Source organism: Moschus berezovskii, chromosome 1, assembly GCF_049115385.1.
Source record: "Moschus berezovskii isolate FMDL1 chromosome 1, NW_MosBer_1.0, whole genome shotgun sequence".
Classification (NCBI taxonomy): Eukaryota; Metazoa; Chordata; class Mammalia; order Artiodactyla; family Moschidae; genus Moschus; species Moschus berezovskii.
In genome coordinates this window covers 98,646,917-98,655,984 of record NC_142460.1, presented here as the reverse complement: position 1 = coordinate 98,655,984, position 9,068 = coordinate 98,646,917, and the positions used below count along the sequence as shown (strand labels likewise).

At 43.3% G+C, this 9,068-nt stretch overlaps 1 protein-coding gene across 2 annotated transcripts in view; it reads left to right on the top strand.

Annotated features, from left to right (window-relative positions):
• Positions 1-6,093: 6,093 nt before the first annotated feature.
• Positions 6,094-9,068, top strand: part of IL1RAP (interleukin 1 receptor accessory protein) — a 148,132-nt gene continuing 145,157 nt past the window's right edge. Inside the window, exon 1 of one of the 2 annotated variants that reach the window (XM_055407923.2) lies at positions 6,094-6,259. The gene's annotated coding sequence lies outside the window, so the exon portion shown is untranslated. The remainder of the gene's footprint in view (positions 6,260-9,068) is intronic. The other variant, XM_088838270.1, reaches the window with a different exon arrangement.

Genomic DNA, 9,068 nt, shown 5'->3' with positions numbered 1-9,068 from the left:
GGACCTAACAGAAGCAGAAGATATTAAGAAGAGGTGGCAAGAATACACAGAAGAACTGTACAAAAAAGATCTTCACCACCAAGATAATCACGATAGCGTGATCACTCACGTGGAGCCAGACATCTTGGAATGTGAAGTCAAGTGGGCCTTAGAGAGCATCACTACGAACAAAGCTAGTGGAGGTGATGGAATTCCAGTTGAGCTATTTCAAATCCTGAAAGATGATGCTGTGAAAGTGTTGCACGCAATATGTCAGCAAATTTGGAAAACTCAGCAGTGGCCACAGGACTGGAAAAGGTCAGTCTTCATTCCAATTCCAAAGAAAGGCAATGCCAAAGAATGCTCAAACTACCGCACAATTGCACTCTTCTCACACGCTAATAAAGTCATGCTCAAAATTCTCCAAGCCAGGCTTCAGCAATATGTGAACCGTGAACTTCCAGATGTTCAAGCAGGTTTTAGAAAAGGCAGAGGAACCAGAGATCAAATTGCCAACATCCCCTGGATCATGGAGAAAGCAAGAGAGTTCCAGAAAAACATCTATTTCTGCTTCATTGACTATGCCAAAGCTTTTGACTGTGTGGATCACAATAAACTGTGGAAAATTCTGAAAGAGATGGGAATCCCAGACCACCTGACCTGCCTCTTGAGAAACCTGTATGCAGGTCAGGAAGCAACAGTTAGAACTGGACATGGAACAACAGACTGGTTCCGAATAGGAAAAGGAGTAGGTCAAGGTTGTATATTGTCACCCTGCTTATTTAATTCTATGCAGAGTACATCATGAGGAACGCTGGGCTGGAAGAAGCACAAGCTGGAATCAAGATTGCTGGGAGAAATATCAATAACCTCAGATATGCAGATGACGCCACCCTTATGGCAGAAAGCGAAGAGGAACTAAAAAGCCTCTTGATGAAAGTGAAAGAGGAGAGTGAATAGGTTGGCTTGAAGCTCAACATTCAGAAAACAAAGATCATGGCATCTGGTCCCATCACTTCATGGGAAATAGATGGTGAAACAGAGAAAGCAGTGTCAGACATTTTTTTTTTTTTGTGCTCCAAAGTCACTGCGGATGCTGATTGCAGCCATGAAATTAAAAGACGCTTACTCCTTGGAAGGAAAGTTATGACCAACTTAGATAGCATATTAAAAAGCAGAGACATTACTTTGCCAACCAAGGTCCATCTAGTCAAGGCCATGGTTTTTCCCGTGGTCATGTATGGATGTGAGAGTTGGACTATGAAGAAGGCTGATTGCCGAAGAATTGATGCTTTTGAACTGTGGTGCTGGAGAAGACTCTTGAGAGTCCCTTGGACTGCAAGGAGATCCAACCAGTCCATTCTAAAGAAGATCAATCCTTGGTGTTCATTGGAAGGACTGATGCTAAAGCTGAAACTCCAATACTTTGGCTATCTCATGCGACGAGTTGACTCACTGGAAAAGACTCTGATGCTGGGATGGATTGGGGGCGGGAGGAGACGGGGACGACAAAGAATGAGATGGATGGATGGCATCACCAACTCAATGGACATGAGTTTGAGTGAACTCCAGGAGTTGGTGATGGACAGGGAGGCCTGGCGTGCTGTGATTCATGAGGTTGCAGAGAGTCGGACACGACTGAGCGACTGAACTGAACTGATCTGAACTGTATGGAAATACTAGTTATTTATTAGGGAAACATCATTTTATCCTCTTGGAGCTTATACTCTACTGAAATAAATAGTCAGCAAACAAAGAGTGACATAATAAAATAGATAGTTTAAAATATATTTGATATGATTGTCAGCAAAGGCTTTGATGAGAAGGTAACAGTTGAGCAGGGATATAAATGAAGCTAGGGAGCATGCCATGGGGAAGAGCATCCCAGGAATGGAACAGCAAGTGCAAAGGCCCCATGATGGGACCATGTTAGTGTGCTTGGGCAACAGTATGGAGCACACAGTGAAAGATTTGAGGAAGTAACTCAGTGTCAAGTCATGTATGGCCTTATCTAAATTTTCTAATCATGATGACAAATCATTAACTATTTGAGAGCAGACTATGATGTAGTATTACAGGTAAAAATAACAACTAATATTTGCATAGCACTTTATTTGCACTTCACATGTGCCAATCTCTGTTCCCAGTGTTTTACTCATGTGCTGTGCTTAGTCACTCAGTTGTGTCCGACTCTTTGTGACCCCATGGACAGTAGTCCACCAGGTTTCTCTGTCCATAGGGATTCTCCAGGCAAGAATACTGGAGTGGGTTGCCATGCCCTCCTCCAGGGGATCTTCCCAACCCAGGGATCGAACCCAGGTCTCCGACATTGCAGGCAGATTCTTTACCGTCTGAGCCACCAGGGAAGCATTTTACTCTTATTAACTCATTTAACTTTGCAACTCTATATTGTTCAGTTCAGTTCAGTCGCTCAGTCATGAAGCATTTTACTCTTATTAACTCATTTAACATTGCAACCCTATATTGTAGATATTATTATTATCTTTATTATTTTACAGATAATGAAACTGAAGCAAAAAATGTTAACTAACATGAATGTTTTATGTTAATATGTTATAGAATTTGAATTTGAACCCAGCAATCTGGCTCTGACCTCAACCACTAGCCTGTATTTATTCTGATTTCCATTTATAAAGATCACTCTGAAGGATGAGGAAAGATTTTGGAGGGCAGGAGTTTAAGCAGGGGGGCCATTGAGGGGGGAAAAGAATGACTTGGACTCTGGTGGTTACAGTGAGGAGAGACATAGTGGTCAGATTTAAGATGTATTTTGAGGGCAGAGAAAACAGATTTGTTAATAGATTCTATATGAACTCTAAAAGAGAAAAGAGGGATCAATGATGAATCCAACTTTTTGGCTTAAGCAACTGGGCAAAAGTAGTGTTTTTTTACAAAGCTGGGCTTCCTTGATGGCTCAGGTGGTAAAGAATCCGCCTGTAATGAAGGAGACCTAAGTCTAATCCCTGGGTCAGGAAGATCCCCTGTGGAAGGAAATGGCTATCCAGTCCTGTATTCTTGCTAGAGAATACCATGAACAGAAGGGCCTGGTGGACTATAGTCCTTGGGGTCGCAAACAGTCGGACACAACTGAACAACTAACACTTTCAATTTTTTCACTTTTCTTAAAATTCTAGAAAAACTGGAGGAGGAGGCATACATAAAGAACTTGTTTGAGCATGTGAAGTTTCAAATGTGTATAACACATCTAAGAAGAGATAAGAAGGCGGCATTAGGGGAAACAGAGTCTGTGATTCCTACGGTATATTTAAATGTGAAAGTTTTTATCACATAAATGCCTGAGATGAGATGTTCTACGGAGGGACTATACGCATGCCAAAGACTGGATGGAAAACAAGGAGTCAAGTAAAAAAGAGTTTGAAGGAGAAATAACTGAGTCTGATGCTTCTAAACAGTTAAAGTAAGAAGGCCGAGAATTGACCATTGAAGTTGGCAAAGTGAAAGTCATTAGATACATTGCCTATGAAGTGTTAGGGACAAAGTCAGATTGGACTGGGTTCAAGAGAAAAGCAAATTCTGAGGCCCCCTTACAACTATTTGCAAAGCAATTTAAAATAACTTGAAGAAAGAAGTAGAGGCTAGCATCAGAGGGAAGAAGCAAGTAATGATGCTTTTCCAACAGTCAGTCAAATTCAAAACATTTTTCTGAGATTTCTAATGCACCCAACACTGTTAGGCACTGACACCAGTGAGTTTGCAACCTCATTCATTCATCCACGGTTGTTCACTGAATGCCTAGTATGTGAGATTGTCAAACATTTTCTGATTGTACAGTAATATTTTGCCATTAAGCAAATTAAAAAAGAAAAATACTTCCATAATTCTGACACATGAACATTTTCCACAGTCCTTTCAATCACTGTCCATGTTTTCATACCTTTTCCACAACCTTTTTAATTATGTCTTTTCCTTTGGAGACATAGTTTCACAATCGTTAATTATGACAGCAAACACTTTACTGTGTGAGTATACAGCACTGGTTACTTAACCATTGTCATTCTCAGTCACTTGTTTGTCTTAAAATTGCAATATTGACATTGTGATGACTTGTCTATATGATATCATTCTCATCAAACTAGGAATATCTCCTCAAAGTCCAAGAGTACATCTGGTTAAATTCGGAATCACCAACATGTGCCTGGCTGAGTCAGGACTTCTAGAAAGCACATGAGACTATCTAGTGGGGTGCTTAAGAGCAAGAAGACTGCCTCAGTTCTCATTTTGCAGTCTCATCTTGTAGGCTTGTGGCCTTGGGCAAGATATGACTTCTCCCTCAAGTCATCATATTGGAGATAACAATAATAACTTAGATGATTGTGAAAATTAAATTAACTGATATATACAAAGTGCCTGCTACATTGTAAGCACATATTACAAAAGTGTTCAATGAGTGTATTATATCAGAAAAAATATTCTATGCCCTGAAATATATTTCATGACTGAATAATAAATCAAAGAACAGTTTTGCTTCTACTTCATAAAATAAACTTTTAAAATTTTACATTGTTTCCTTCTTGGCACAATGTTGTGAACAGGTACTGTGTGCCAGGTATCCAGAGACAAATGCTTTCTCTGGACTGATTACCATAAACGATAGCAATAAGTGAAACAACATGAACATGACTACACCTTTAGTAATATTGTTATTTTACCTTAGGGAGTTAAACCATTTGAGGCAGCAGTGTCTGAGTTTTGCATTGCTGTTCATCTCCAGCTGGTACCTAGAGACTGTCACCTCCTAGTTCCACTTACTAATTCATGAGGACCTTTCTCCTTCAAGTCTTTTTTCTCTTTCTCTTTAATTTCTTTCTTTGTATCTCAATTTCTTGAATAAATAAATAAACAAGATTCAATTAGGTAACTCTAAGAACAGAAAGAAAAGTGAAAGTAAAGTGACTCAGTTGTGTCCCACTCTTTGGGACCCTATGGACTATAGCCTATCAGACTCCTTCATCCACGGGATTTTCCAGGTGAGAATACTGGAGTGGGTTGCCATTTCCTTCTTCAGGAGATCTTCCGGATCCAGGGATTGAACCTGGGTCTCTGGTATTGTAGGCAGACACTTTACCATCTGAGCCACCAGGGAAGTCCTAAGAACAGAAGGTTGTGGTACAGTAAAGCATGTGTGAAGAGACAAGTCAACTTGGCTTTTGTTGGGAGTCTCAGAAATGAGGAAAGGTGTTGAAGGGCCTTGCCAGCCAGGAAGGAATGGTGATGGACTAGCAATAGAGAACAACAGAAGGTTCTTGAACGAAGATGTCGACAGTCATTTTAAAGCTCGGGATGACTACACAGACTACCATCCAGAGTGGGAGAAGTTGGCTGAGGGCTCTTTCAGAAATCTGGAGAAAAGGGAGTGAATGAAAAGGAGTGATTCTTTTGAGGTGGCTTGGTTGTATATCGATTATTTAATTCATTCACTAATTCGGTATACATGTACTGAGTGCCAACTTTGTGCCAGGCACCTTGCTAGGCACAGTACACGCCAGTGGAAAATACAGATTTCATTTTGCTGTCATGAGCAATAGTTTGTTGCCATGACTGTTACTTGCAGAGGAGCAGGGGCTCCGGACCACCAAGGTCGAGTATGCTTCTTCCTGTAGCGCTCTGGGTTTGGCACACGATGGGGGCGCAAATTCTGCACAGATTCGTGGCTTAGGTGCAGCGGAGAGTTAAATACACAGAACCAGGAAGAGGCAGGGTGATAGCGTTCTCGACCATGAGACCAGGATCTTGCAATGAGCGCAAGTGCACGTCTCTGTGTGGAGCAGAGGCACAGCTACCCGAAGCGCCTGGCGTCGTGCCAAGCTGCGGGACCCACGCTCTCCTCTGCGCGCTCCAGTCTGCCCAGGAGGTGGCCGGGCACCGAAGGGCCTAGCGCAGCCTCGGGTTGGCGGGCTGCGGGACCGGCGCCGCTCCTCCTCGCCGCGGGCGGAGCCGGCCTCGGTGCCGCCCCGCGGCCTCCCGTCTTGGAAGCCCAGAGCGCGGGTGGCCGGCGAGCCGAGGCGGCGGGCGGAGCCGGAGCCGCGCGGCGGCGGCCAATCGCGCAGCGGCAGGGGTGGAGCCCCAAAAGGGGAAAAAAGAAAGTGCGGCGGAAAGTAAGAGGCTCATTGCGGGAAGATTGGCCGGATCGGGGTCCCCGGGGCTGGGCTTTGGCAGAGCGCACCGAAAGATTCGGTGCTGGGCGATCCTGCACTCATTCCCGCCGCCTTCACCACGTCCGCTCATCCTCCCAAGAAAGGTGAGTCTGGTGCGGTGATGAGGGCTTGTGGGATCACCGACCTGCCGAATCTCGGGTGGACGGATTCTGACAGATCTTCTCCTTCAACCCTGTTTTACAAAAGGGCAAACTGAGGCATAGAGAGAGGCAGCGGCTGGGATCGGTCGCACAGCTAGTTAGTGCTGTGGTCAGGACTCGAACCCACTGTCCCGAGTCCCATCCTTGCTTTGTAAACATTTAAGTAACGCAGTTACGGGAGGACTGCGCGTCGCTGCACCCTTCTCCCAGCTCTGAGGGATCTACCCTGGTATACCCCCGCCTTGATTTCTCCGGAGTGCTGCTGTGATCCATGAGGATAGATGGGGGCGGTGTATCTCAGCGTTGCCGCTGGGTATCACGTCGCTTCCAGCTTGGACCTGTGACAGCCTGGGTAAAGGCTGCTCACAGCTTCTCTCCCTCTTCCCCGACCTGTTTTCTCAGAAACATGCCCCGCCGAGGGGGGTCTGTCAGACTCCTGGTGGGGTCAGTGGAGAGGTGAGGGACGTCCCAGCACCAGTCACCCTGTTTGGTACCCTGCTGTCTTCGGCCACAGGGGAAGCGGGGCCAGTGGTCCTGTGGGAAATATGATGCTTCTCATATAGGATTAGCTGACCTCACAGAACCATAGCCACTCTCACTGCTAAGTCCTGGGAAGGAAGGAGGCAGTTGAGTTGCACAGAAAAATCACAAACATAAAAGCAAACTTCTGCCGTTTCCTTTAAGAGTCAGTCCCCAGCCTGACTCGCCTCCACCCCCTGGTTGTGAAATCCTGAAACACTGCTCTGCTCCAGTGATCTCAGGTTAGCTACCAGCTGAGGAAGATGATTTACCTGGCTTTCTCTCCAGCTCTGCCACGTTTTAACTGTGTGAACTTGGGCAAGTTATCCAGTCTTTTTGATACTCAGTTTTGTTTTGTTTTTTGTTTTGTGTGTGCCTGTATTTTTGATCCAGACGTAGAATGGAGACTTTAATGGTCACAGAGTCCTTAGGTCACTTGTGAGGATGAAAAGGGGTAATTCAGACGGCATGGTTATCACAGTGCCTGACTTGGCACCAGGTCAATTTGACATCGATGGCAGCAATTGTAAATATTTTTACATGTTAACTTTGGAGACAGTGGGTTTTTTAGGAAGCTGATTTTTCAGATAGAGTGACTTTTTTTTTTTTTTTAAAATCTGAATATTGTGGTGTTTCCTTCTTTGGAGTTTGAACAGCTCTTTTATAGTGTTTTCTGAATGCCCTCTACATGTGACTTTGATCGTAGATGCTGGACTTGGAATATAAAATGTTTCTCAGTGGTGCCAATTCCCTGCTAGTTTTTAGGTCAAACCTCAGTTCTGTGAAACTTTGATCTGAGGCTGCCTTTATTGGCAAAGAGGGTCTTGAATTTGATGAGAGATAGAAACACAAGAGGAGAAGTTACAAGTTTCATCTATGTTGCAGACTATTCTAAGCCTTTTATTCCTGCTGTCTCAGGTCAGACAAGCAGCTTTATACTTTTCAGCTAGTATAGGAAAACAAGAAGATTTACATGCATTTCTTTTGGATTATACAGTGGTGCTCCTAAATTAGGCCCTCTGGACACAAACATCTCATATAAAAACAAACATCCACATGTGCCCGCCCTCTCTAGTCATCCTTTATTATTGGCATTATTGGTATTTTAAAATGAAGTAGTGTCCCTTACATACCCCCACCTGGAATGTAGCAATTGATTTTATTCTGACTGACTTCATACAGTTATTTACTATTATCTCCTGGCTGTTGCTGTAAGTCCCTGAACTGAGCATCCAGTATTTATAGTTGGCTGCCTGCTTCTCGGTCCATTGCATATGCCTGTAGTACTGAAGTGTGCAGAGTGGGGGTGTGATACACCTGGAGGAAAGGACAGAGTTTGGTGGTACCCCATAGGTAGCTCCCACACCAGGGATTTGCAGAGGATGGGAATGCTTGCTTCTGTCAGCCTGTTCCGTGTGCATGCATTGTGATGAGCTGGCTGGGATACATCTGAACGCGTGCCTGAGAGACTGGGGACTTGTAGGGAAAAGGAAAATGTTGAAAATAAGGTCAGAACAAGGGGATGGGAGATTGAAAGCTGACTCCTTTTAGTTCTGGTTTTTCAAAGAAAGGTTATTCAGTTATACCTTTTCTCCTTATCTAGACTGTTTGTTACATGTATATATATATATTATATATATATGCTTTTACAATTTCCAGTGTATTCCATATGTATTATCTTCATTGCTACTTGCAATAGTCTTGAGAGAAGGACATAATGGGCGCAGTAATAGTGGAAGGATAATATGATGATACGATAAAGTATGAAAAAAGCCTGTTTTCTTATCAAATTAAAATTCCATCTCTAATTCCTACGTAGCTGGGTAATACTAAACAATTCATCTCACTGTTTAGAGTTTCTGTTTTACCCCATTCTAAAGTGAAAAAAATGCCTACCCCAAGGATTCATATAAAGAGTAAATTAAGTCAAGTAATGTAAAATGAGTGTAGTGAGTAGGTGCTTATTAAATGATATCTCTTCTTAGCTGATCTCAATTTATTGAGAAGAAAATTGAATGAGAGTCAGAGAAAGGAGAAGTTGTCAAGGGTCAGGTGGTTAGTAAATTTCAGTCTTAGAAATACAGTTCACATCTTTTGACTTCCAGTGGAGAGCTTTTCCCATTACTTCCTGTCATCTCTCCAATGACATTATTAGCAATTTACTTCAGTTGTTAGGGTGACCTTACTTATTTGGTGATTTCAGGGTATCCATTTTGTCCTGAAGAGGATAGTT